The 27891-nt window shown below is 41.2% G+C and overlaps 1 long non-coding RNA gene across 2 annotated transcripts in view; it reads right to left on the bottom strand.

The window, feature by feature from the left end:
* Window positions 1-14738: 14738 nt before the first annotated feature.
* Window positions 14739-27891, bottom strand: part of LOC132380194 (uncharacterized) — a 69245-nt gene continuing 56092 nt past the window's right edge. For both annotated transcript variants that reach the window (XR_009507695.1, XR_009507694.1), the window contains exon 3: window positions 14739-21066. This is a non-coding gene — a long non-coding RNA (uncharacterized LOC132380194). The remainder of the gene's footprint in view (window positions 21067-27891) is intronic.

Raw genomic sequence — 27891 nt, forward strand, 5'->3', positions numbered from 1 at the left:
CAGAGCACAGGTGTTCAGCGAAACGGTCTCCCAGTCTGTGCCGGGTCTCACCAATATATAAAAGGCCACACTGGGAGCACCGGACACAGTATACCACACCAGCCAACTCACAGGTAAAGGGTTGCCTCACCTGGAAGGACTGTCTGGGGCCCTGAATGGTGGTGAGGGAGGAAGTGTAAGGGCTGGTGTAGCACTTGTTCCGTTTACAAGGATAAGTGCCAGGAGGGAGATCAGTGGGAAGGGATGGGGGGGGGGACGAGGGGACAAGGGAGTCGCATAGAGAGCAATCCCTGCGGAAAGCAGAAAGAGTGGGGGAGGGAAAAATGTGCTTGGTAGTAGGATTCCATTGGAGGTGGCGGAAGTTACGGAGAATTATATGTTGGACCCGGAGGCTGGTGGGGTGGTAGGTGAGGACAAGGGGAACCCTATCCCGAGTGGGGTGGCGGGCGGATGGGGTGAGGGCAGATGTGTGTGAAATGGGAGAGATGCATTTGAGAGCAGAGTTGATGGTGGAGGAAGGGAAGCCCCTTTCTTTAAAAAAGGAAGACATCTCCTTCGTCTGAAATGAAAGGCCTCATCCTGAAGAAAGGGGCTCGAATGCTGTGGACTCGATCCAAGATATCCCTGACCCTGGCATGTGGGAAGCAACATACCATCTGGAAATCTTGTTCTTGCCCACAGAACCTCCTGTCTGTTCCCCTAACTAACAAATCCTGTCTTCACAGCATGCCTCTTCTTTCCCCTTCCCACCTGAGTCACAAGGCAGACTCACAGCATGTACTCCTCCTGCAGCCTGAAATTTGCTAGTCAGCATTCTCTTATCAACCTCACTGTGCTGGAAGACCAACCGGTTTCGGGAAGACTAAAGGGCGCCTTGAACTGATTTGACGACCTTCCAGCAGCACCTGATGTCCATCTCTAAAATCCCCTTCCTGAGTTATGAAAATACATGAATTTGGACAGCAGCTGACTGCATTTTACAAAGGTATTCCCACCTTGGAGTTCAAACGCCTATTACGGAATGGGACCTCATTTGAATAAAGACCTCTCAGTAAGGAGCAGAGGCTTCCCGTCCCCAGTGGAACAAAGACTTGTGCTCCTGTTGATTTTTGGTGCTTCTGCAATCAGTCTCAATTTGACCCTCTGACAGGGCATAAACTGGGCAGAAACTAGAAGGGAATATATGAGGGAAGCAACCCTGCCAGACACGGGGTGAAAGCTAATGATTAACGTGACAGTTGTTGCCATCTGTCATCCTCAAATTTATCTCCTCTATCAATATCTGAAGAACTCAGAGCACCATCTGTTACTGATGGAGACCACCATAGATCACGGATTGCCAGGTGACATTTAGCATTCTATACAGGCCCAGTAGAAATGCTAATGCTGCAAATTCTGATTAACTGTAACAATGAGAAAATGAGAATCTCGCACCCCCGCCCCACCCCCCAGAGTTATTGGATTCTACTGTTCTGCTGCTTATCTGTGGAGGGAGGCACATTGCCTAATCACAGTAGCCCCTCGATGTTTAAACAGCAATCAATCAGATGTTGTCCAGCTTAACAGGGTGTGTCCCTGGAGAGCCATCTCATCTACGCAGCTATTGTTGAAGAAGGAGCCCCTGAGCATTGGCACAGACCCTGATTGCTCACTCTCAGCCTAAAAGTCATCAGAGGGGCAAATACAGCCCTATGTGTCAAGTGATAAGCCTTCCGAAAATCAAAGATTTGAAAGAATGAACTCACTGAAAAGGTTTGTTAAAACCTTATATTAATTCTGGCAAATCCTCTGAGACTAAATTGACAAAGAAAGACTGGGACGGCAGTGTAGATTTTGGTCCTTTTGGCCTCAAACAAGCTCTGATATTCAGCTGTACGGGGGTGTTCTCATTTATTTTATCTTGGCTCAATGTCCCTTCTTGAAACCTGCTGGTTCTAGTCTCCAAAAGCTTGAACTAATCTCAAATATTACCAGGCTTTGGGGTGACAGAGTTCTGGATTCTAGGCATTTAAACACAAAGAGTGTAGTGGAGAAGAGTTTTACCAGGATGTTAACAAAAGGACACTGCAGATGCTGTGGTCAAATCAAGAAATCAAGACATACAAAGTTCACCAGGATGTTGCCTGCAGTACAAAATATCAGTTCAAGGGAGAAGTTAGGCAGACTTGGATTGTTTTCTCTGGACTGTTGGAGGCGGTGGGGGAGGAGGAGGTCGATGTGATAAAAGTTTATAAAATTATGAGAGCTCTCCATCAAGACTGTGGCTCAGATATTGATGTTTTTAAATTCATAGGCATGGCTTTAGCGGCAGAGAGGGGAGTTGGAGATCATATTAGGGTTTAGGGACAGGGAATTTGAGGAGTTAGAGGTGAGGCCTCTTCTTCACTCTCCACATTTAAAGCCCAGCAATGTAGCAATGAAAGACATCTAGAATCTTGGCCTTGGCTCTGCGTTCAAAAGGCCAGTATCTGGCCATGGAACAAAAGATATCCAGAGTCCAGGCCACCACTCTTTGCTCGAAGGTCAGTGATGTGGACATAGGACAAAAAAAATTTGGAGTCCAGACGTCTGCTTCATGCTCGATTAACAATGTGGGTATGGGATGAAGGCTGTCCCATGACAGTACAGTCCATGCAAACAGGAGGCACGGGAGCTCACTCTCGGCATCACGCTGAGTGCTGGCAGATGACTGAAACCAGGTGCAGAGGAACGACAAACACCCTTGAAACAAGAGTTCATTCATCGGAATGCCAACTGAGCTTCAGGGTATATAACTTGGAAACATGAAATCAAACTCAAAAACATGGAATAGTCCTTAGAAACCGGGAGAGCCATGGGAGACTCAGGAGACCTTGATGGCCGTGAATGTAGATTAGAGAAGCTCAGAATGTATCCTTTGGACAAGTGCTGAGAATAGAAGGCATTCTCATCTCTAGCCAGCCTAAGTCCAAGCCACTGTTGAACCTCCGCTGGGTCCATTTATGGCGTAGCGGGGTTGTACTATCATGGTGCATCCTGATAAGTGACTGAACTCAGATGCAACAACTCAGGAACAACAAACTTCCATGTGTTACATGTGTTGGTAGCATTAACAGAAGTGTGTAGGAAGGCCAGGAAGCGAGGATTAGGCCGAGGCGAGCCAAAGAGTGAGCGAAGCTGGACCGGGGATCGAACCTGGGTCACTACAGGTTGGACAGAGTAGATGTGGAAAGGCTGCTTCCCTTGGTGGGTGAGTCCAGGACAGGAAGTTACAGTCTTAGAATTAGGGAGTACCCATTTAAAACAGAGATGAGGAGAATTTTTTTTAGCCAGAGGGTCGTGGATTTATGGAATTCGTTGCCACATACAGCTGTGGAGGCCTAATCATTGAGGGTTTTTAAGGAGGAGATTGACAGGTATTTGATTAGTCAGGATATCAAGGGATATGGGAAAAAAGCCAGAAATTGGAACTAGACAGGAGAATAGTTTAACTCATGGTGGAGAGGCAGAGCAGACTGGGCAGACTGGATGGGCTGAATGGCCTACTTCTGCTCCTTTGTGATCTTGTGACTCTGGTGTTTAGTGGTGGGACTTAAGCAGAGCAGGGATGTGGACCAGGGGATGAGCGTGGCCAGGAAAGAACAGAGGGTGGAATGCCCTACTCCTATTAACACGTGGGGAAATTAACACAGGCAACCGGCACAGGAATGGAACTTAGAATATAGAACACTCAGCATTCGAGAGATAGCGTAAACACAGGGAACCAGTGCAGGAACGGAACTTAGAATATCAGACACACAGCGGTTGAGAGACAGCATAAACACAGGCAAACAGCAAGGGTGGACATAGGGGCAATAGGCCAGCCAAACTTTTCTTGACCCAGGGCATTGGTGGAGCTGGATATCTAACTGGAGACAGGTGGCAGGCAACACTCCTCTTGCCATGGAGCATTAACTGGAAAGGTAAACGGCTGGCAATTCTTAACTCGAAACAGAATAGCACAGACAAACAGCAGGCAATTCTTATCTTGACACAAAGCAGCACATGAATCAGCAAACGGCTGGCAATACTCAGCTGGACACAAAACGACAAAACCAAACAATGACAGACAATTCGTATCTTGACTTGGAGTACTGGCAAACGGCCGGCAATACTCAGCTGGACAGGAGACGACAAAACCAAACAATGGCAGACAATTTGTATCTTGACACATGAAGCAGCGAATGGCTGGCAATCACTTAGCTGGACACAAAGAGACAGAATTCCCACAGCACCCCCAAGCACTGAAGCAACTTAGAATCCACCATTCTTGGCGGCCCAGAATGTGCATTGCCGCACTGGCTGAGGTGATGGTCCAGCCCTGAGTAGATGTAAGCCAGAGTTTTTATGCTGCTGGTATGGATGAGAACCAGGTGCCTTAATTGAGGAGCTCAGTAGAACACAGGGAAAAGGGTATTAAAAGAAAATGAGGAGTCAATGGACCAGACCATGACACCATGTTGGGGCAGAAACAAGAGTTTATTCATAGGAATTCCTACTGAACCTCAGTGGCATGACTGAGTGACTTTGTGAGACAAATTGTTCTCAAAATATACAAAAGGACCCCGTGACAAGTGCTAATTGGGAGTCTGCTTTAAATAATCACAGTGTAGTGTTCTTGCACAGGTGTAAAAGAACTCTGAACTAAACACCAAGCATAAACCAGTCAATGAGGTGGTCCCAGTAAGATTAACCATTTACAGTTCACTCTCCCACATTAACGTATGGTGAAAACTGTTGATAAAACAATACAAAATATATACAGTATTTGTTTCCTTCTTGACATCACATTTACATCATAAATACTTGCAAAAGTAAAACTACAACAACTATATTACATTAAAGTGCGACATACAGTCAGAATCTACCTATGCCATTGACTGGCTTTAAATACACTTCAACACAAACTATCCACAACTCTTTAAATAACAAAAAATATAAAGTTTTATCAACCGTCATTACTTTTAACAGAATCAGCATTAACATTTTAAATTCAACATATCGATTATCTCATGAACTTACGGCGTTGCTTCTCTGATGTTTCTAGTGCGTAGAAAGAAAACTTTTCTCGCGCTGATCCTGCACACACATAAGCCCCCTCCTTCCCGTTTCTCCAAACCGGTATTTTCCCACAAGACGCGGCGAAACCAGGTGTGATGTCATCGCATGCCGCGATATATCACAGCCAACGAATTTACTTTAAACAACCTCAACTTTAACTAGAAAATGATTACAAACGAATTACTAGAGCGAAAATGTAATAAACTAAACAAATGCCTTAAAGGCAACACACACAGTATGCCAAAAACCTGTGCCAGTCAAAATAACCTTTTCAAGATTAAACAGAAAGCACAAATGCTTAACAACTCTAGATAAGGTGAAAAATAACAAATACAGGTACAAGGCTAGTTGGAGTATGACCAGTGGAGTTCAAACTATGGGGTCCCATTATCAGCTCGTCTGGGTTTCAATAAGATCGATTGGAAGTCCTGAAGTTGTAGCTCAATGATTGAAGTCTGGAGGGTTGGAGACCTGTCCTGAAGGTGGGGGACTATTCGTGTGCACGGCTGGGAGAGAGTTTTATCGCATATCATGGTCCATTTTGTTCTGTGTCATTCTGCTGATCATTGTGGGTATGCTATGTTGCCCCCAGCGCATCCTTAGGTGACACACACAAAATGCTGGAGCAACTCAGCAAGTCAGGTAGCATCTATAAACATGAATAAACATTTGACGTTTTGCCCGACTCTTCTTCAGGACTGAGAAAGGAAATGTGAAGCTGCCAGAATAACATGGTGGGAAGAGAGGAAGGACAGCTAGAAAGTGATAGGTGAAGCTAGGTGGGACGGAAATATAAAGGGGAAGGAATCTAATAGGAGAGGAGAGTGGACCATAGAAGAAAGGGAAGGAGGAGAGGACCCAAGGGGGTGGGGGGGGGGGTAATAAGTAGGTGAGAAGAAATAAGAGATCATAGCAGGGAATAGAAGAAGAGAGAGGGGGCGAAATTTTTTTCCGGAAGGAGAAATTGATATTCATCCCATCAGGTTGAAAGCTACACAGATGGAATGTAAGATGTTGCTTCTTCACCCTGAGGGCAGCCTCATCTTGGCACAAGTGAAGGTCATGGGCTAGCATGTTGAAATGGGAATGAGAATTGGAATCAAGATGTTTGGCTACTGTGAACTTCTGCTTTTGGTGGATGGGGCTGAGTTGCTCGATGAAGCGGCCTCCCCCAATTTATCACGAGTAGAGGAAGCCAGATGGAGAACCCTGGACACAAAAGAACACCCCAGGGAAATTGTTGCCTCACCTGGAAGCGCTGTTTGGAGCCTTGAATGGAGTTATATGGGTAGGTATAGCATTTCAACTGCTTACAGGGGTAAATGCTGGGAAGGAGATTAGTGGGGAGGGATGAATGGACAAGGGAATCATGAAGAGAGTGATCCCTGTGGAATGCAGAGGGGAGAGAGGAGAAGACATGTTTGGTTGTAGGACTCCTTTGAAGATGGTGGAAGTTGCGGAAGATAAAGTGTTGGATGTCCTGGAATGGAAAGCTGTATTCTGGGAACAGATGTGGCAGAGAGGAAGGAACTGAGACAAAGGAATGTCATTTTGACAGGCGACAGGGTGGGAAGAGGTATGGTCAAGATAACCATGGGAATTGGTTTGTTTATAAAAGATGCTGGTTGACAGTTTGTCACCAGAAATGGAGACAGAGAGATCAAGAAAGGATAGGGAGGTGTCTGAAATAGACCAATTGACTTTAAGGGCAAAGTTGATGAAATTGATGAGGAAGAATTGGGGACCATTACTGGGGAAGGCTTGAAACACAGACTGTTCTACATAGCCAACAGAGAGGCAGGCTTAGCTGGGTCCCATGCGGATGGGCATGGCTACCCCTGGAGTCTGGAGAAAGAGGGAAGAGCTGAAGGAAAACCTGGTGAAGAAGGAACGTGGTAGTAGAGGGAAACAGATTGGTTCCCTTTTTGATAAAGAAACAGCTTGAAAGCCTTCTTGATGGGGATAGAAGTGTATAGAGACTGGACATCCATGGTGAAGATGAGGCAGTCATGGCTAGGGAATAGAAAGGTACTGAGGAGATTGAGAGCATGAGAAGTGTCATGGATGTAGGTGGGAAAGGACTGAACCCTTGGGTGTGTTGGTTGTTCATGCAAACAAATGCATTTAACTGCTTCCCCTCTGTCATGTCTGCTGAATTCTGACTCATTGACCATGTGCTCACCCAGACCCACTACTACATCCACATATCATAAGACATAGGAGCAGAGTTAGGCCATCTAGCCCATCGAGTCTTCTCTGCTATTCAATCATGGCTGATTCTTGTTTTCTATCTCCTCCTCAACCCCAGTTCCCGGCCTTCTCCCCATAATTTTTGATGCCATGTCCAACCAAGAACCTATCAATCTCTGCCTCAAATACACACAACAACCTGGCCTCCACAGCTGCATGTGGCAACAAATTCCTCAAATTCACCACTCTTTGGCTGAAGAAATTTCTCCACATCTCTGTTTTGAAATGGTGCCCCTCTATCCTGAGGCTGTACCCTCTTGTCCCAGTCTCGCCCACCATGGGGAACATCCTTTCCATGTCTTCACTGTCTAGAGTTTTCAACATCCGAAAGGTTTCAATGAGATTCCCCTCATCCTTACGAATTCCAGCAAGTACAGGCCTAGAGCCATCAAACATTCCTCATATGATAACCCTTTCATTCCTTGTGAACCTCCTTTGGACCCTCTCCAAAGCCAACACATCTTTTCTAAGATGAGGGACCCAAAACTGTTCACAATACTCAAGGTGATGCCTCCCCAATATCTTATAAAGCCTCAGCATCACATCCTTATTCTTCTATTCTAGACCACTTGAAATGAATGCTAACATGGCATTTGCCTTCCTCACCACTGACTCAACCTGCAAGTTAACCTTCAGGGTGTTTTGCACAAGGACTCCCAAGTCCCTCTGCATCTCAGATACTGGATTTTCTCCGTGTTTAGAAAATAGAACACACATTTATTTCTACTACCGAAATGCTTGACTATGCATTTTCAAACATTGTATTTCATTTGCCACTTTCTTGCCCATTCTCCTAATCTGTCCAAATCCTTCCTCATCCTACCTGTTTCCTCGACACTACCTGCCCCTCCACCAATCTTCGTATCATGTGCAAACTTGGTAACTAAGCCATCTACGCAGTCGATGCATAATGTGAAATCGCATAATTTAAATGGAGAAAACAGGGATGTAATCTGGAGGGCTTCCTAAATATGTTTTATCTGTAACTTATTCACATTTTCATACCAATATGACAAAAAAGCAGTACCACAATGCAACATTTATATTATATTTCATCAACTTAAGGTAACATTCAACATAATAAGTCAAAGAAAGTTAACATACTAGGATGTACAGTACTCACCAACAGTGGCAGGTGTGCTTGCTCCGGGAGATGAGTGGTTGTTGTGGTGTCAGGCAGCTTTACGTAGATGAGGTGGATGGTTGTGTGTCATCAGGATCATCAAGGACAGCAAGGGGTGAAGGAAGACTCACAGAACTCTCACAGATCTGACCTCTTTTCAGGAATCATCAATGTTGTTGATGGCATGTCTGATGTTGAAGGACTTCCACCATTCCCTCACCGTTGGTAAACTCCCAGGATTTTCAAAATTGTCTGTTGTTTGCAGCATCTGAGAGATAGTTCACCGTCAAAAATACACCTTAAATGTGGATATCACACCTTGATCAAGCAGTTGAATCAGCGATGTTGTGTTAGACGGCAGAAAACACACTGTTAGGATGAATGCAGTCCAAATGTTTAAGATGGGCTGGTGCATTGTCAAGCAACAAAAGAACTTTAAAGGCAATATTTTGTGCTCTGCAGTACTGTTCAGACTCAATAGCAACATGATTAACAAACCAATCGTCAAAGTGACCCATGCTTTCTTGTTTGCTGCCTAGTGGACAGGAAGCATATTCTTACTGAAACCCTTAAGAGCACGGGGGTTTAGTGAATGGTAAACTAAGAGAGGCTTCATCTTACAATCTCCTTTGGCATTGGAACACAAAAGCAAAGTCAATCTATCCTTTGCTGCCTTGAAACCTGACACAGTTTTTTTTCATCCTTACTTATGTAAGTGCGTTTCGGCATATGCTTTCAAAAAAGCCCGGTCTCATCTGACGCCACCCTGTTTATAATTTCCAACTTTTTTCAAGTGTTAAAGCGGTTCTCTGCTGCTTGGCTGATGGCCTAGGACTTGACATCAGATGCTTAGGAGGCATAGTTAGATATTTCAAGTACAAAATCACTGCAGCATAGGTAAAAACAACAAAAGTTCACGAGTGCAAGATTGCGCATCCATATGTTGCCAAATCCAATGGGAGTGAGCCTGTGAGATGTGCGCAACGTGACTTGTATTGGGGGAAAGCAGTGCTCCTCGCATAACTGTGAGTTTTGGATGCATATAAGGAGAAGTTGGTAGAAATAGGTTCCTCGCATAACTGTGAATCCACATAGACTGAAGGCGCATGTAACGGGGATAGGGTGCATTCCATCATCTAAAGCATTTATAATCAGCATAACGAGAAATGGTTCCAACATCAACCCCTGAAGAACACCACTAGTCACTGGCAGCCTTTTATTCTTTTATTCCCACTCGGTGCCTCCTACCAATCAGCCAATGCTCTAACCATGTTAGTAACTTTCCTGTAATACCATGGGTTCTTAACATGGTAAGCAACCTCACGTGTGGTACATTGTCAAGTGCCTTATGAAAGTCCAAATACACAACATCCACTACATTCCCTTCGTCTATACTCCTTGTAATCTCTTCAAGGAACTCCAACAGGTTCATCAGGCAGGATTTACCCTGAAGGAAACAATGCTGACTTTGTACTATATTGTCCTGTGTCACCAAGTAATCCATCACCTTATCATTAACAATTGACTTCTTAACCTTCTTAATTAATCTTCTTAACCACTGAGGTCAGGATAATGGGTCTATCATTTCCTTTCTGCTGCTGTCTTCCTCCTGCTGCTGTGTTACTCCTTAAAAAGTGGAGTAACGTTTGCAATTTTCCAGTCCTCTGCCACCATGTCAGAGTCCAATGATTTTTGAAAGATCATTCTAATACCACCACAATCTCTAACGCTACCTCTTTCAGAACCCAAGGGTGCAGTTCATTTGGTCTGGGTGACCTTAAGTGTTTCAACTTTTTGAGCAACTTCTCCTTTGTAATAGTAACTACACCCACTTCTCTTCCTTCACACACCACAACATCAGGCACACTGCTAGTGTCTTCCACAGTGCAGACTGACACAAAATACTCATTTAGTTCAGCAGCCATCTCCTTGTCCCTCATTATTATTTATCCTGCATCATTTTCTAGTGGTCCTATATCCATTCTCATTTCTCTTTTATTTTTAACATACTTGAAAACCGTTTTACTATCCCACTTGGATATTATTTGCTAGCTTGCTTTCATATTTCATCTTTTCCTTTCTAATGATTTTTTTAGTTGCTCTCTGTAAGTCTTTAAAAACTTTCCAATCCTCTATCTTCCCACTAATTTTTGCTTTGTTGTATGCCCTTTCTTTAGCTTTTACAATTGCTTTGACTTTCCTTGTCAGCCACAGTTGAACTATTTTACCATTTGATTATTTCTTCATTTTTGGAATACTAGTGTCCTGCACCTTCCTCATTTTTCCAAGAAACATTGCTGCTCTGCTGACATCCCTGCCAGCAGCTCCTTCCAATTTACTTTGGCCAACTCCTCTCTCATACCACTGTAATTTCACTTTCTCCACTGAAATATTGCTACATTTGGCTTTACTTTCTCCCTATCAAATTTCAAGTTGTACACAATCATATCGTGATCACTGGTTCCTAAGGGTTCTTTTACCTTAAGCTCCCTAATCACCTCCGGTTCATTACATAACGCCCAATCCAGTATAGCTGGTCTCCTAGTAGGCTCAATGACAAACTGCTCTAAAAACCCCCTTGTAGGCATTCAACAAACTCACTCTCTTGAGATCCAATACCATCCCAGTCAACCTGCATGTTAAAATCTCCCAAAAAAAAAATCTCCCATGGCTACCATAACATTGCCCATTTGACTCTCTTTTTCTATTTTTGTTGTAACCTGTGGTCCACCTCCCAGCCACTGTTGGGAGGCCTGTATATCACTGCCATCAATGTCCTTTTACTCTTGCAGCTTCTTAACTCAACACACATTTAATACATTCAACATCTTCTGATCCTATGTCATATCTTCCTACTGGTTTAATGCCATTCTTTACTAGTAGAGCCACACCACCCCTCTGCCTACCTTCATATCCCTCCAATACAATGTGTAACCTTGTACATTCAACTCCCAACTCCAACCATCCTTCAGCCATGATTCAGTGATGGCCACTACATCATACCTGGCAATCTGTAATAGTGCAACAAGATCATCCACCTTATTTCTTATACTAGGTGCATTAAGATACAACACCTTGAGTACCTTTCTGACTCTGCATCCCTAATGTTTTGATACTCAGCCTATTGGCCTAAGTCCCATCACCTACCTGCCCTTCCTGACAATATGACTGCATGCTATCTTTACTTTTTTACCATCCGTTCTATCCTGAGTCCCTTCACTCCAGTTCCCAACCCCTTGCCAAGTTAGTTTAAACACTCCCCAACAGCTCTAACAAATCTGACCGCAAGAATATTGGTCCGTCTCTGGTTCAGGTGCAACCCGTCACTCTTTAACAGGTCACACCTCCCCAGAAGAGGTCCCAGTTATCCAAGAACCTGAAGCCCTGCCCCCTGCAACAGCTTCTCAGCCACACACTTATCTGCCAAATCATCCATTTTTACCATCACTGGCACATGGCATAGGTAGCAATACAGAAATTACTGTCCAGGAGATTCTGCTTCTCAGCTTTCTACCTGGCTCTCTAAATTCTCTTTTCAGGACCTCATTGCTTTTCCTTCCTTTGTCATTGGTACCAATATGTACCAAGACATCTGGCTGCTCTGCCTCCCTCTCCAAAATGTTGTGGACGCGATCTGAGACATCCCTGGCCTTGGCACCTGTGAGCCAACATACCATCCAAGTGTCGTGTTCACGTCCACAGAATCTACTATCTGTTCCCCTCACTACCGAGTTCCCTATCACTACCACTCCCTTCTTCTCTCTCTTTCCTCTCTGCACCACGGACCCAAGCTCAGTGCCTGTAACCCCGTTGCTGTGGCATTCCCCCAGGAGGTCATCCCCCACAAAAGTATCCAAAACCGTATACTTGTTTTTGAAATGGAAATCCACAGGGGTGCTCTGCTCTATTCTAACTGCCTATTTCCATTTCTTCTGACAGTAATCCAGCTACTCGCATCCTGCAGCTTCGGGGTGACTGCAGATTCTGGTCAGCAACATAAGTTGTCATTACATTGCCCTTCAGCATTGTTCCTCACAGCTCCATCCTGAGAATTATTCATGGACATAAACACTTTAGCCTCAGTCCTCCTGCAGGTCCATTGGTCACTGTTACATGGCAGTGCACAATGTAACCTTTCTGGAAATCCTGTGAAAAGCATCTCCAGATCTCTCCAGCCACCAAAAGTGCCTGAAAGCAGTTTGATAAATAGGACTAAGTCCTTAGTCTTGCCCTTACAGTGCAAAAGTAATCTCTCCAGCATGAAGTCCCACACCACCACGTTCGGGAACCCTTCAACCATTCAGTTTTTGAACCAACTGGCAAAACCTTAATTGTAACAGTCAGCAACACTCTGCCACTTTGACAACTTTGCACAAAAATGGATTTCTTTGTTCTTTTCTTTTCCAATATTTTTTATTAAATTTCATATACACAAATACAGAATTCATAATGATACTTATTATAAATCAAAATAAGATACCACAAAATGCACTGATAAATCACACTGATATAATCACAGTATCCCATATTCATGATCAATCAAATAAAATAAATTGAATTATGAAATACAGTAATATGATTAATATTATTATTAAAAAATCTACACCAACTACCAAGACAAAGCTGGTTGGTTAAAAAAAACAAGAGGAAAAAAAGAGTACTTTACCATATAGTGTTATACAATAATAGCTCAAATCTATATTTTAATAATAATAACAATTCAAAGATTTTTTAAATAGTTCAGAAAGGGTCCCCATAGCATTTGAAAATCTTGGTTAGAATCAGAAATCAAACAATGAATCTTCTCTAAATTTAAACATGACATAACATCGCGTAACCATTGAACATGTGTAGGGGGGGGCAACCTCCTTAAGCAGGATTGCCCTCCTAGCCATAAGAGAAATAAAAGCCAGCACCCGCAGATGAGAAGGCTCCAAAATTATAGCTCTTTCGTCAACAATACCAAATAAGGCAGTCAAAGGATTGGGCTTAAAATTAACTTTAAAAATTACAGAAAAAGTTTGGAATACATCTTTCCAATATTTTTCAAGGCACAAACATGACCAAAACATATGAACTAATGAAGCCTCTCAATTATTACATCTGTCACAATAAGGGGATATCTCTGCAAAAAATAAAGAGAGCTTGTCTTCAGACATATGAGCCCTATGTAAATAGGGTTTAACCACTTAACCACTTTAAATTGTAGGAGGAAATGACAAGCACATAATGATGAAGAATTAACCATTTTGAAAACAGTATTCCAGGTCTCATCAGATAATAAAGTCTCTAAATCCTTTTCCCAATCTTTTTTTAATTTTGTCTAAAGGAGCCATTCTCAATCCCAACAACAGACCATAAATATAATATATTGAGCCATTATCAAAAGGTTTCAAATTAAAAATAACATCTATTATGTTCTTATCCGTGCTGGTAGGAAATATATGTAGTTTAGATCTTAAAATATCTCTAATCTGTTGATATCGAGAAAAGTGGGTATTTGATAGGTTATATTTCACTGAGAGCTGCTCAACAGAAGAGAGATTCCCTCCAACAAACAGATCCTGAAATCGTTTAATCTATCCCATTCTCTAAAAAACATGAGGAAATCTGCAGATGCTGGAAATTCAAACAACACACACAAAATGCTGGTGAAACACAGCAGGCCAGGCAGCATCTGGATAAAAAACATATCGATAATAGATGGTTTAAAAAAATGAGAAAAAATTGGACTAAAAAGGGAAAATCTCAATAAACCAAAATGTTTTCTAAACAGATCCTCAAAGTGTGTTAAACCACCAAACTGTCAGTGAATTTATTTAAAGATAAAGGAAGAGAGGATCCAAGAAGAGAAATAATAGAAAATTTTGTAACAGAGTTGGCTTCCAAAAAGACCCATATTGGACCATCCTCACGATTAATATAACCAGAACATAAGATTTCATATGTTAATTGGCCAATAATATAACCTAAAATTGGGTAGAGAAAGGCCTCCATTCTTTTTAATTTTTTGAAGGTGGGCTTTATTTAAACAGGGTTTTCTGTTCTTCCATACATAGGAAGGAAGAATTGAATCTAAAGAATCAAAAAAAGAATTAGGAACAAAAACAGGTATAGTTTGAAAAAGGTATATAAATTTAGGTGAAATATTCATTTTAATAGAATTAATTTGACCAACCAATGATAAAGACCAATTACAAAATGTATTTTTCACATAATTTATTAAGGTTAGAAAATTTTCTTTGAATAGATCTTTATAATTCTTAGTGATTGTTACACCCGAATATATAAATTGTTTTCTTACAATTTTAAAAGGAAGGTTAATATCAGTTAGTATCAAATTATTTAAAGGAAACAATTCACTCTTATGTAAATTCAATTTATATCCTGAAAACTGACTAAAATTAGTCAGTAAAGGAAACATAGAGAATAAAGAAGTTGTAACATTAGATATAAAAAGCAATAGGTCTTCAGCATAAAGCAAGACTTTATGAATAGTACCTTTCCTTAAGATACCGGCGATATCTTTAGACTCTTGAAAAGCAATTGCTAAAGGTTCTAATACCAAATCAAAAAGCAAAGGGCTCAACAGAATCCTTGTCTGGTTCCACGTTAGAGCTTAATTGGCTTAGAAATCTGAAAATTAGTAAGGAAATAAGCAGAGGGAGATAAGTAAAGTAATTTAATCCAATGAATAAAATTTGGTCCAAAATTACATTTTTCTAAGGTTTTAAATAGGTAATGCCATTCAACTCGATCAAAAGCCTTCTCTACATCCAGAGAAATTACACATTCCAATATTTCCTAGGATGGAGAATACATAACATTTAACAGTCACCATATATTAAAATGGAAATATCGATTTTTAATAAATCCTGTCTGATAATCAGATATTATAGAAGGTATAATATTTTCAAGTCTACGGGCCAAAACTTTAGATAGGATCTTAGCATCAACACTGAGTAAAAAGATTGGTCTATATGAAGAACATTCAGTGGGATTTTTATTCTTTTTAAGAATAAGCAAAATGGAAGCTTCATAAAAAGACACTGGCAACCTACCCACCTTAAAGGAATCTGCAAAGGTAGAACATCAATAAGGTATAAGCAATGAAGAAAAAGCCTTATAAAATTCTCCAGAGTATCCGTCAAGTCCTGTAGATTTCCCAGAATGCAAAGAACATATAGCTTCAGTGATTTCCTCCTGAGAAATAGGTTGATCCAACTGCTTTCGATTATCAACTGAAAGTCCAGGAATATTTAATTCATTTAAAAAATTGTTCATTGCAGTATTATCTTTAACAAAATCAGAGCTATACAAACTAGAATAAAATTCTCTAAAAGTGTCATTTATTTCAAAGGCAACACGAGTGAATCTGTAGATGCTGGAAATAAATAAAAAAACAAAATGCTGGCAGAACTCAGCAGACCAGACAGCATCTATGGGAGGAGGTAGTGATGACGGTTTGGGCCAAAGCATCATCACTACCTCCTCCCGTAGATGCTGTCTGGCTTGCTGAGTTCTGCCAGCATTTTGTGTTTTCATTTATTTCAAAATGGTCAGTTGTCATATAACCATTGGTCTTGCAAATTTCTGTAATTTGCTGTTTAGCTATAGAGGTCTTCAATTGATTAGTCAATAGTTTACCAGTTTTTTCTCTATATATATGTAGGATTGGCTTCTATCTTTTAAAAGTTGGCTTTCAATTGGATATATTATAAGAAGATCATATTTAGTTTTAATTTCAATACATCTTTTGTATAGTTCAGGGTCTGGTGCCAAAGCATATTCCTGGTCTAATTGTTCTAATTAATTAACTAAATCAGTTCTCTCTTTATTAGCTTTTTTCTTAATATATGCAGTATAGGAGATAATTTGTCCTCTAATATATGCCTTAAAATCATCCCAACTGATAAGACTAGAAGTCTCTTCCAATGCATTTTCTTCAAAAAAAGAGTAATTTGATTCTCCAGAAATTTTGGAAAGTCCTTATCAGATAACAAAGTTAAATTAAAATGCCAGGATCTGTTCATGTGAGTGAAAACAGGAAGATTTAAAGACAGAAATACAGGAGAATGGTCGGATACAGCTATTGCTTTATCTTCAATGGATTAAATTAATGGAATCATTTGACTATCAATAAAATAAAAATAATCTATCCTGGTATAGGAATAATGGACATGAGAGAAGAATGAATACTCCCTTTCTGCTGGGTAAAAAAAAACCCCACCAGATATCAACAATATCACACTTCATTAGAAAGGATTGAAAAAATAAAGCTGATTTATTAGGTGTGACTGATTTAAGAGAAGAATGATCTAATACTGGGTCTAGACAACAATTAAAATCTCCTCCCATCATTAAAGAATAAAAACTCAAATCCGGCAGGAATAAAAAGAAATGCTTAAAAAATCCTGGGTCATCCACATTGGGAGCATACACATTAGCAAATAAAATTAATTTATTATCTAGTTTCCCTGACACTATGACAAATCACCCATTAGGGTCAGAGACAACTTTATGTGAACAAAAGAAATTGCATTATCTATAAAAATCAAGACCCCTCGAGATTTTGCTCTGAATGAAGAATGAAATTGTAGGCCCCTCCATCGATTAAAAAGGCATGCATTGTCACAACTACGTACATGCGTTTCTTGTAGAAAAATAATGGGAGCCCTTAACTTTTTAATATAAGCAAAAATCTTATTCTGTTTCACAGGATGATTTAACCCTTTCACATTAAAACTAAGTAAATTAATATTTTGATCCATTATAAATGCTAATTAACAGATAAGTTAAAAGATCTGACCATAAATTATTAGAACCAGAGAACAAACCATAAGAAAAGGTATTCAAACAGAGAATTTGGATGGTAGCCAACCCAGCTTCCAGAGAAAAAAGGAAAAAAAGACCCCCTCCCCCTTGCCCTCCCAAAGCTATAAAGCCAGCCAAAGAATAGTTGACATGCTAAACCCTAAAGACAACCCTCCCAAAGAATTCCTGCTGGCAAAACTCCAATCATCCAAGGTTATTATGTTCCTACCAAGACAAACAGAAAAAAAACTTAGATCAGAAATCCAAAACATAATAGGATTCATTTTAACAATTTCAAAACAAATATATAGAAAACCCTCAAAAAAAGAATAAAGTCGTAAAAAAATCAAAGAAAATATCACAAAACAAGATATATAAATGGTCAAAATGTAAGATAATGAAAACTTTATTCTATCCAACATTAAAAAGATAATTGCTCTTGTAAGAGATATAACGTGATTAATCTTCTGCTTTCAAAAACTTCTGTGCGTGTTCAACCGATCCCAGCCATTTCTGCACACCATTTTTCAGAACAATTCTAAGATGTGCGGGGAAGCAAAGGGAGGGCTTAATTCCTTTATTATAAAGCAGCGACATGACCTCTTCGTACTTAACACGTTCAGCCATAACCTCCGGTGTATAGTCTTCCACGAATCTGATTATCTTCGCATTGTAGTCGATCATTCCTATTTGACGGGTATGATTGATTAAAAGCTCCTTAATATGAAGTTCATGAAAACATAAAATAACTGATCTTGGACGCTTTCCTGACTTTGGTTTGGGGGCCAGTGACCAGTGGGCACTTTTCAACTTAGGCACAGACAGCAATAAAACAGGAAATAGCTGCTTCAGAAAACTTGCAAAGAACTCCGTGGGGTGGGCACCTTCAATTGATTCTTCAAGACCCAGAATATGTAGATTGTTCCTTCTACTTCTGCTTTCCAGGTTGGTTATCTTCTTTGTTAATTTTTCATTAGATATGATAAATTTTTTGCAGAGCCTACTCATGTCTTCTAAGTCCGTTTCCAGTATCTATGTTTCTTTATTCTCCTTGATTCACTTTTCATGTTCGATTATAGTTTGTTGAATAGTGTCCAAATTGACATTAAGATATTGAAATACCTCAGAGAGTTCTGTTCTTTGCTTTTTAAGGAAATCAATTGATTCCAAAGTGGTTGGAGAATCATCTTCTTTTTCTTTTGCAGAGGCTTTAGTCTTTCTCAAAGACGTAATAGAGTAATGTTAAGATTTATAATAAGGTTTCAAAAAACTGATAAGAAACAAGAAGATAGATAAGGTAGGAGCAAGTTCAAAAAGATGTTACCCCATCGGCTGCCAGCAGGGCTCTCGATTTTTTTTGTTCTAACTATATTTTATCTTGTAAGACCCATGTATAATTTATGTTTAATTTGTATTTTTCTTGTGTTTGCTGCTGCTGTGATACTATGTCCTTGTGATGCTGCTACAAATAAGTTTTTCATTGCACTTGTGCATACATGGACTTGCTGCTCATGACAATAAACTCAACTCTGTCTTTGACAATGCATTGAGGAAGGTGAAAGAGTACTTCTTCATTGACCCACTCACTCATTCAACATATAGATAGAGATGTTCGAGAGAATCGACTGATGCTGGAAATCCAAAGCATCACATGCAAAATGCTGGAGGAACTCAGCAGATCAGGCAGCATCTATGGAAAGGGCTGAGACCCTTCATCAGGTCCAGAGAAAAGATGAGAAGTTAGAACAAGAAGGTGGCGGTAGGAGAGGAAAAAGTAACTGATGGTAGGTGATAGGTGAAATCAGGAGAGAGGGAGAGGTGAAGTAAAGAGCTGGGATGCGGATAGATGAAAGAAATAAAGAGCTGGAGAGGGGGAAATCTGATAGGAGAGAGTAGAAGGAAGAACGGAAAGAGGGAGATGATGGGAGGTAAGGAGATGAGGTGAGGGGGAAACGGGAACAAGAACGGTGATGGGAGGGACAATTACTGATACAATTGTAGATAGTGAGATGTACTGTAGCATGGAGATAGATCTTCTGAGAAGTAGAGTAACAGACCCATTGAGTCCATGCTGACTATCAAACACCATTTTTCATTAATTCTGCATTAATCCCATTTTATTCTCCTCACATTGTCCTTAGATTCCACCACTCACATACACATTAGGGGCAATTTACTGTAGCAAATTAACCTAGTAACCTGCATGCCTTTAGGATGTAAGAGAAGTAAAGATGAATTTATTGCTAATAGCTGCTACTTAAAGGAAAATTACTGGAAGCAGCATAACAGGCATGTAGCATTAGAGGCACGACATTCATAAGAAAAACATAAATTACACATACAGTAAATTATACAAAATTATACAAGAATGAATGTAATTAGACCAAAAGTGTGCACATCCATTGCAGTGGAGAGAGGCAAAGTAGTCTTAGTGTTGTTATACTGAGGTAGTGATTGGGGCTGCGCAGGTTGGTTGAAGGGACATAGCTGCTCCTGAATCTGCTGGTGCGGGACTTCAGGCTTCTATACCTTCTGCCCGTTAGTATCTGTGAGAAGATGCCAAGGCCTGGGTGGTGAGGATCTTTATTATGAACCTGATTCTGGTTCTGCTTCTGAGAAGGCAGAGCACCTTGAGGAAACTCATCTAGTCAGAGAGAGAACATGAAAATTCCTCACAGATAGTGCCCGAGATCAGGATTGAAACCACGTCTCTGGCCTCTGAGGCTGTGACTCTATGAGCAGTGCCACTGTGCTTCCCACTTCTATTTGCCATCTATTGACTCACTTTTATCCATTCGACGTGGCAACGACTTCTCACTGACACCTCCTGAAAGAAAGGCATTCATGGGAGCACTGAGGAAGAACTCAACCCAAAGTATTGATTTCTACCTTTTGATTTTACAGATGTCTACTGACCCACTAAGTAGGAGTATGAATTCTGGTCATCACACTACAGAAGGAGTGTACAGGCTTTGCACTGGGTGCAGAGAAGGTTCACAAGTACGTTATTAGATTAAACAGTATTCATTAAAAGGAGACATTGGAAAACTTGGAATATTTTCTCTGGAACATTTGAGGTGTGACCTGGTAGACCTATATAAAATTATAAGAGGAATGGATGAGCAAGATAATCAGAGCCTTCACCCTAAGATGGAAATGCCAAATACTGGAGGACAGAGATTTAAGATGAGACAGAAGAAGATAGAGCCAATGAACAACACAACCGAGGGCGAGGTCCTTTTACAGTTCACAAAATTACTTCTTTCACTTGTTTTCTTCATCTTTTTCTTTCAAGCATGGTTCTGCTACTGATGGAGCCTGTGATCTTTATGTTGGTGATGTGTTTTCAGGGCAATTGAGCAATCTTGTGCTTTGCTGTCTCCAAGGGAGCTCAGCAGGGATTCTGGTGAAGGTTGCAGCCTGGGGGCTTAGAATCCTGGAGACAGGGACGAGAGTCCATGATTGAATTCATTTTCACCAATCCCACATTAAAGCATCAAGGAAGATTGGAGGAAAGCAGAAGTGGGCGGGTGTTCAGCACCAGTTAGCTGCATGTAAACGGTCTCTGCCTCTCGCTTGCTGCTGCCGAAGGAAGATGCCTACATATGAATAGTTACTCTCTCCCTCTCACTGCTAGAGGAAGGTGCCAGTGTCCATGGATCTCATTGATCAAGGTTCAATCAATGCGGTTTGTGGATTGGACTCTGTAGATCATGTTTTGATGTGTTTCAGGTTTCTGGTCAGTCTTTATTTTCTTGCTGCTTTGTGCAGTTTTGATCGGGGTGGACAAGAGTTGCGTCCTGCAGATAATGAGAGATATCTCGCTGAATCAAATTGAACTGAGCTGAACTGAATATGCCTGGACTCTTTCTATGTCCCTGTGATTTGGTGTTTAGTATTCTGTGTTTCTCACTTGATCTTATTTCTTGCTATTTGCGCAATGTGTTCTTTATTTGCATATTAGGGGTTTGACGTCTTTCTTTAAATGGGTTCCATGTTTTTTTCTTTGTTTCATGGCTGTCTGTGGGAAGATGAATCTCAGGGTTGTATATTGCATACATCGATAATAAATAAATGTACTTTGAATATAGAATATCAAGGCAAGTTTCTAACAGAGAGCATTATGTGTCTGGAACATGCATTAGTGGTGTTGCTCAAAACAGGGACAATGGCAATGTTTAAGATAGATTTGGACAGGCAGAGAATGGAGACATGTGGACCACAAGCAAGCCGGTGAGATCTGTGTCAGTTGGCAACATGGTCAGCATACACATTATATGCTAAAAAGCTTTTACATCTGTGAGGGAGAGAAGAGAGAAAGCCTGGGGTAGGGGCATCTTTGATAATGTTGACTGTTAAACTGAGGCGGCAAGAATGTACACAGAGTTCATGCAGGGGTGGCTGCTTTCTGTGTGTTCAGCTGTATTCACAACTATCTGCAACACCACAGAGTCAAAGGATATGGGGAAAGTGGTGTTGAGCACGAGATTCGATCAGCCATGATGTTACTTAATTACAGAATGGTCTCAAGTAGCTGATGAGCCTGATCCTGCTTCTGTTGCTTATGTTGTTTTGAGTAAGACTTAATAGTGTTTTCTTTCAAAGGTACTGGCACAGATTCAATGGACTGAATGGCCTTCTACTACCTGTGGTCCTACGATTGCCTACTCAGCCACCTACTCAGTCCACCTACTCAGCCGTTTTATTTCCATTACAATGATGAAGACAAGGACAGCAAACACTGTGGTAAAAGTCAGAGATGAACTGACTTGTGATTGGTTGGGTGAAGTCAGATGAAGATTCTCTGATGCTGTATTTACTGGACATATCAATGATACAGGTTTGTGCACTCCTGTTGTTGGTAAAATAAATTATTTAAGACATGACAACATGCCACTAAAATAATTTATTGGCTCAAGGATAAATAATTTGTACATGTATAGGTCTCTGAAGGGAAAATCTGCCTGTTTAAAGAATCCAAAAGAGCTTTATCAGAGATTTACACTTGACCAAATGTTTCTTTACTGCACTGCAGTTGAATTGGAATTGCCACTTTATTTTGTTTTAAATGTCAAGCATTTAATCAGCAGAGAAGATGGCGCCAGCAAACAACACAACCAAGGGTGACATCCTTCAGATGGTTCATGAAACTAACTTCCTTCTTCTCCTTCTTTAATTTTTTTTACATCTTCTTTTCATTTCAAATGTGGTTCTGCTACTGTTGCTCCAACATTGGTCTACAATGAAGGACATAGCACTAGATTGAACTGAACTGAACTGGACTGGACTGTTATGATGATTTGTAGTTTGGTGTTTTATATTCTGTGTTTTTTGCGTATTTTTCTGCTGTTTGCATAATTTGTTCTTTATTTTGCATTTTGGGGTTTGATGTTTTTCTTTGAATGGGTTCCATTGTTTTTCTTTCTTTGTTTCGTGGCTGCCTGTGGGAAGATGAATCTCAGCATTGTACACTGCACACATACTTTGATAATAAATGTACTTTGAATCTTTAGGAATTCTTTCCTGGAGCTGCCTCTCTCACCAAGATTTCTGGCCAACTGTTAACAGTGTCTCCATGGTAAATTTTGCCTGCTACCCCTTTTTCAAATAGCCTTGGGACATTTTTACTACATTAAGAGCTTTACATGTAAACAAGTTGTGTAGTTGATACAAAGGAAGATTGCTGATGCCTTCCATGGATTGTTCTCTACGGCTGATGCAGATTATGATAAGTAGGCATTGCTACCTTAGAATCTGTCTGATGCAAACTTCATTTTCCACAAGCAAGCATGCACTCTCTATGAGTGAAAATCTGTGTGTAAAATATCTAGGATAGCCATTACCAAGCAAACAATGAACTCTTTGCTGGGAAGATGTGCACTGGAGCCAATTCCCTTTCTTTCTGACTGATAAAAAAGTCGATTGACAGAATATTGGCTGAGACCATAAACTACCCTTTGCATTTCTTAAACATTAAGTGCCACAAAGGATGTTCATTCAGCCCATTGTGACATTGCTTGCCTTTTGGAAGAACTATCCCTGAATCTTCCTGTCTCCACAGCCCTGCAGTTTCCTATCCAGATCATAATCATCCACTGTGTGAAAATACCCCCATCCATACTTCGGCATTTTGCTCATTAGTTTTTATTAGTGCTTTGCTGTTGGAAACAATATCCCCCGCCACTTAAAATGTTTCATTATTTTAAACACTTAATTAAATCAGGTCCTTGTGTTCTCTAAAAAGAACAATAGATATCCTCTCCAAATTTACGAACTGGAATTTCACATCTATCATGTTATCCTGATATTCCCCTTCCGCAGTTTGGCTGGGAACTTTGTACAGTACTTTGTGGTGTTCATTATGGACTCATCAGAGCAGGACTTGGGAATTTGTACAGATTAAAATCATGCAAAGCAAAATGAAGTTCTTTTGTGCACCTAAACAATTTTTGCTTTATCTAATGATTTCAAAGCGCCAGAAGAACAAAAAGATGTTGTCTCCAAGTTTCAGACATGTCTTGCTTTTGATATCCAGAACAGCTGCTTGATTAGATCTATCACGAACCAGAAAAAAGTAAGCACAAATGTGGTGTTAAACAGTAGCATGGAATTCAATACATTGTTAGCCAGGCTTTTCCTGGCACAGCCTTCTATTGGGATATCTTTCTCCCAGAGATAGAGTAGAATTCAGCATTATGCAGTAACCTTTGATAAACAATGTTTATGAGTTCCTTACTAAGTGAGAAAACATTCACTCAATATGTTATCTACTATAACATGCCCATCATGCTGACTAGTCCCTTGTGACCTCTAATGTAATGTATATTGATTTTCGCTCTCACATTAATGAAGAGAAAATATATAATGGGCTCAAAATGGAAACTGTCTCTTTAACACAATATACATACTTGTACATCTCTTGTCATAATAGGTAGGCAATTAAATCCCTATTCAGTTACATCCTCCTCACCATTAAAACTCCTCCTTGCTTGTTTACTGCTCCCTCTGAAACATATAAACCCATACTCCTTGGTATTGCAGAATATCTCAGTGCTGATGGCTGCTCCACAAAATTAACTTCAGTGATCTTAGGATCGCCAAAGGCCTGAGAGATTTCTCAAATCTGTCCAAAATATGCTTCTCATGTGAAGCAGTTTCCTTCTCTACTGCATTTGTGGTGCTTCTTGCAATATACCCATCTTGTTGCCTTTATCTCCACTGCTTTAGAAATAAAACATATGCTGTCTTTTTACACTTCCTTGATAATGTTCTTGTCATTGTTTCTCCCCTGTTTCTCCTGCACTCCCAATGGTCCCCTCCTCTTGTCTCTTGGTAAGTTTGTTTGCTCTGATGTTATACCCAGGCCTCAAAATTCTGGACTGCTATACCGTGTTTGGTCTTCCCTTCCACCAATGACTTAAGGAGATCCTTTGTGACTCAGTACACTCAGAAGGTGGTGATTGAAGGTTATTTCTCAAAATGGATGCCAGTGACTAGTGATGTGCCATAAGGGTCTGTATTGGGACCCTTGATATTTACTATTTCTATAAATGATTTGGGTATGAATACACAAGGCTTGATCAGTAAGTTTATGGATGACACAAAACTTGGAGGTGTGCTTGATGCTGAAGAACACTATTGTACGGGGATCTTGATGAATTCGGGAAGTGAGCTGAGGAGTGACAAATGGATTTCAATAAAGAATAGGAGTTGGGAGATTATGTTGCAGTTGTATAGGTCATTGGTAAGACTGCATTTGGAATAACGTGGACATTTTTTGGTCACCCTGTATGACAACAAGCGAAAGTTATGGTTCAACTGGAAAGAGTGCACAGAAAATTTACCAGGATGTTGCCAGGACTAGAGCACTGAGCTATGCGGAGCAGTTGGCCACGCTAGGTCCTTGAAGCACAGAAGTATGTGGGGCAAGTTTATGGAGGTTTACGAACTGAACATTGCGATACAGCATGCGTAGGCCCTTCTGGCCCTCTGAGCCGTGCTGCCCAGCAATGCCCCGGTTTAATCCGAGTCTAATCACGGGACAATTTACAATGACCAATTCACCTACTAACCGGTACATCTTTGGACTGTGGGAGGAAACCAGAGCACCCAGAAGAAACCCATGCAGTTACGGGGAGAATGTCCAAACTCTTTACAGGCAGCGGTGGCAATCGAACCTGGGTTGCCTGTACTGTAAAATGTTGTGCTAACCACTAAGCTACCATGCTGAACATATGATCATTGGTTCCCTTCATGAGAGAGTAGATAAGGTTGATGATAGCAGTCTTTTCCCCAGGATTAGGCAAGTTCAAAACCAGGAGGTGTGGGTTTAGGATGAGGAGGGAATGGTTTAAAAGGAACCTGAGGGTCAATGTTTTCACACAGAGGGTTTGAGTATATGGAACGAGCTGCCAGAGGAAATGATTGAGGTGGGTACATTGGCATCCCTTAGGAGCTGTATGGAGGAGTGAGAGTTGGGCGTAGACGGAGCAAATGCACAAAATTGTGACTAGCTGTGTGGGCACCATGGTTAGCATGGGCTGGTTGGGGTGAGGGGCCTATATTCACACTGTATTGCTCTGAGCCTCTACAACTCCAGCTTGTGCAACATCATGTTGTGGCTTCAAGCGCTTCTCCAAGAATTAACCACAAAAGCTAAACAGTGAAATTAAGACAGTGCTGCAGTCTCCCCAGTGCTTACTTTCATCAGCCTGACGACCCATCTGCCCTCTCACCTCAAATCTGAATTAAAGAGGAAGATCACTAACGACAGCTGTGTGACTTCCCAAATAAGGAACGATCGCACGAGTAGCATGCTGGGCTCTTGACAGTTGTCAGACTTTATCCTAATGAATGGTTAATATCTTCATAAGGAGAGAGCAGAAAATCATGTCAATAAACAAACAGCTGACACTATGAGCTGTGAAGGTGATTTTGGAATTTGTTTTTTTAAAACATGTTTTACACATTCTTAGCTGTTTCCTTTAGAGACTGCAAAGGTCTGTCAGAGAGAGGAGCGTAGCAGAGAGGGCCACGACCCACTTAAATAATACCTGAGAGCCACAACAACAGCCCAGAGGCTACATTCACTTGGATGACATATGTTATCGTTTAGCCAAATTCAAAGCAAATAAGGAATTCTGTTTGTGACTTTGCCAATGTTTGCCCTCCTGTGATTTCACATTCCTGTGGGCTCTGAATTAACTGTTGGTGACCACTGCAGTGTAACGTGGAGGGTTCTATTTTTATTACGGCACTGTCAAGTACCAATTGTACAATCAAAAACCTGGCAATTGACTGATCATGTTTATTGAAATGTTCCCTGCCTCATTTTTCACCCAATGAAAGCCAGTAACTACACTGCTGCTTATCATCATAACTTCATTTCTCTCTGTGAGGGACTTCCACAGTGATCTCTGTATGACCCGTGATCCACTTTCAGCTGTGAATTCACTTCAGTTTGTGATCCTCTTTCGTTTACGATCCCACCGAGAAGTGGCCTCTCCAATCACTGGTCCACTTCTACCGAAGTTCCCACCCCTGTGATCCTCTTCAATCTGTGATCCACTATAATCTGAAGGCAGAGCTTAGGAGGGCTAATGGCACCTAATGGCAACTTCTTTGCTTGCGTCTCCAGAAACAGCTCTATTTCCATCTTTAATATCTCTACTTTTCCCTTTCAGGGTCCTTTTGAGACCCACGGAGTTACACGTTGAATGAGACCCGCTCTCGGGGTTTCACAACTGACTGTTGTTTGGCACGCCAAGGGCTTGGCTGAAGAGCTCCGCTCACCTTCAGAGGACCGAGTTTCTGTGGCTCTGGAAACGGGGGGGGGGGGGGGGGGAATCGGAGGTCAGCGTCCAAGCAGAAGACTGGTGTATCATAGGAGATGGAGGATCTAAGGCTGTGAGCTCAGAGACCCGAGACCTTTGGGCACAGAGCTCGGAAAAAGCGACACAATGGATTTTTAACATTGTAAACCAATGAGTTGTTTGTTATGTTTCCCTCTCACTGTGAAACGGAGACAGCTCGTTCTCCCTTATTAGGGAGAGAGAGCCTGTGGTATGTCGAATGGCGGGTGTGCAATGTAGTCTTTGGAGTACTGCAAGTCTGTGTCTTTACTGCTGCCTATATCACGCTTGAGTGCTCGGTGGTGGGTGCTAATGCTTCTTTATGCCAGTGGGGTGAGGGGGGATCATTGCTTCCTGCTGCTTACACGTGGGAGGGAGGGGAGGAGGGGGGACTTTGGGGTTCTAACATTTAACTGTCGTTCATTCTTTGGGGGCACTCCTCTGTTTTCGTGGATGATTGTGAAGAAAAAGCATTTCAGGATGTATATTGTATACATTTCTCTGATGTTTCAGAAAGGATGGGGGGGAAGGCAAAAGAGTTGGGGGCGTGGCAATGTTGATCAGAGATAGTATAATGGTTGCAGAAAAGGAGGATGCCATGGAGGAATTGTCTATGGAGTCTCTGTGGGTAGAGATTAGGAACAGGAAGGGGTCAATAACTTTACTGGGTGTTTTTTTATAGGCCACCCAATAGTAACAGGGATATCAAGGAGCAGATAGGGAAATAGATCCTGGAAAGGTGTAATAATAACAGAGTTGCCGTGATGGGAGATT

This window comes from Hypanus sabinus, chromosome 23 (genome assembly GCF_030144855.1).
Source record: "Hypanus sabinus isolate sHypSab1 chromosome 23, sHypSab1.hap1, whole genome shotgun sequence".
Lineage (NCBI taxonomy): Eukaryota > Metazoa > Chordata > Chondrichthyes > Myliobatiformes > Dasyatidae > Hypanus > Hypanus sabinus.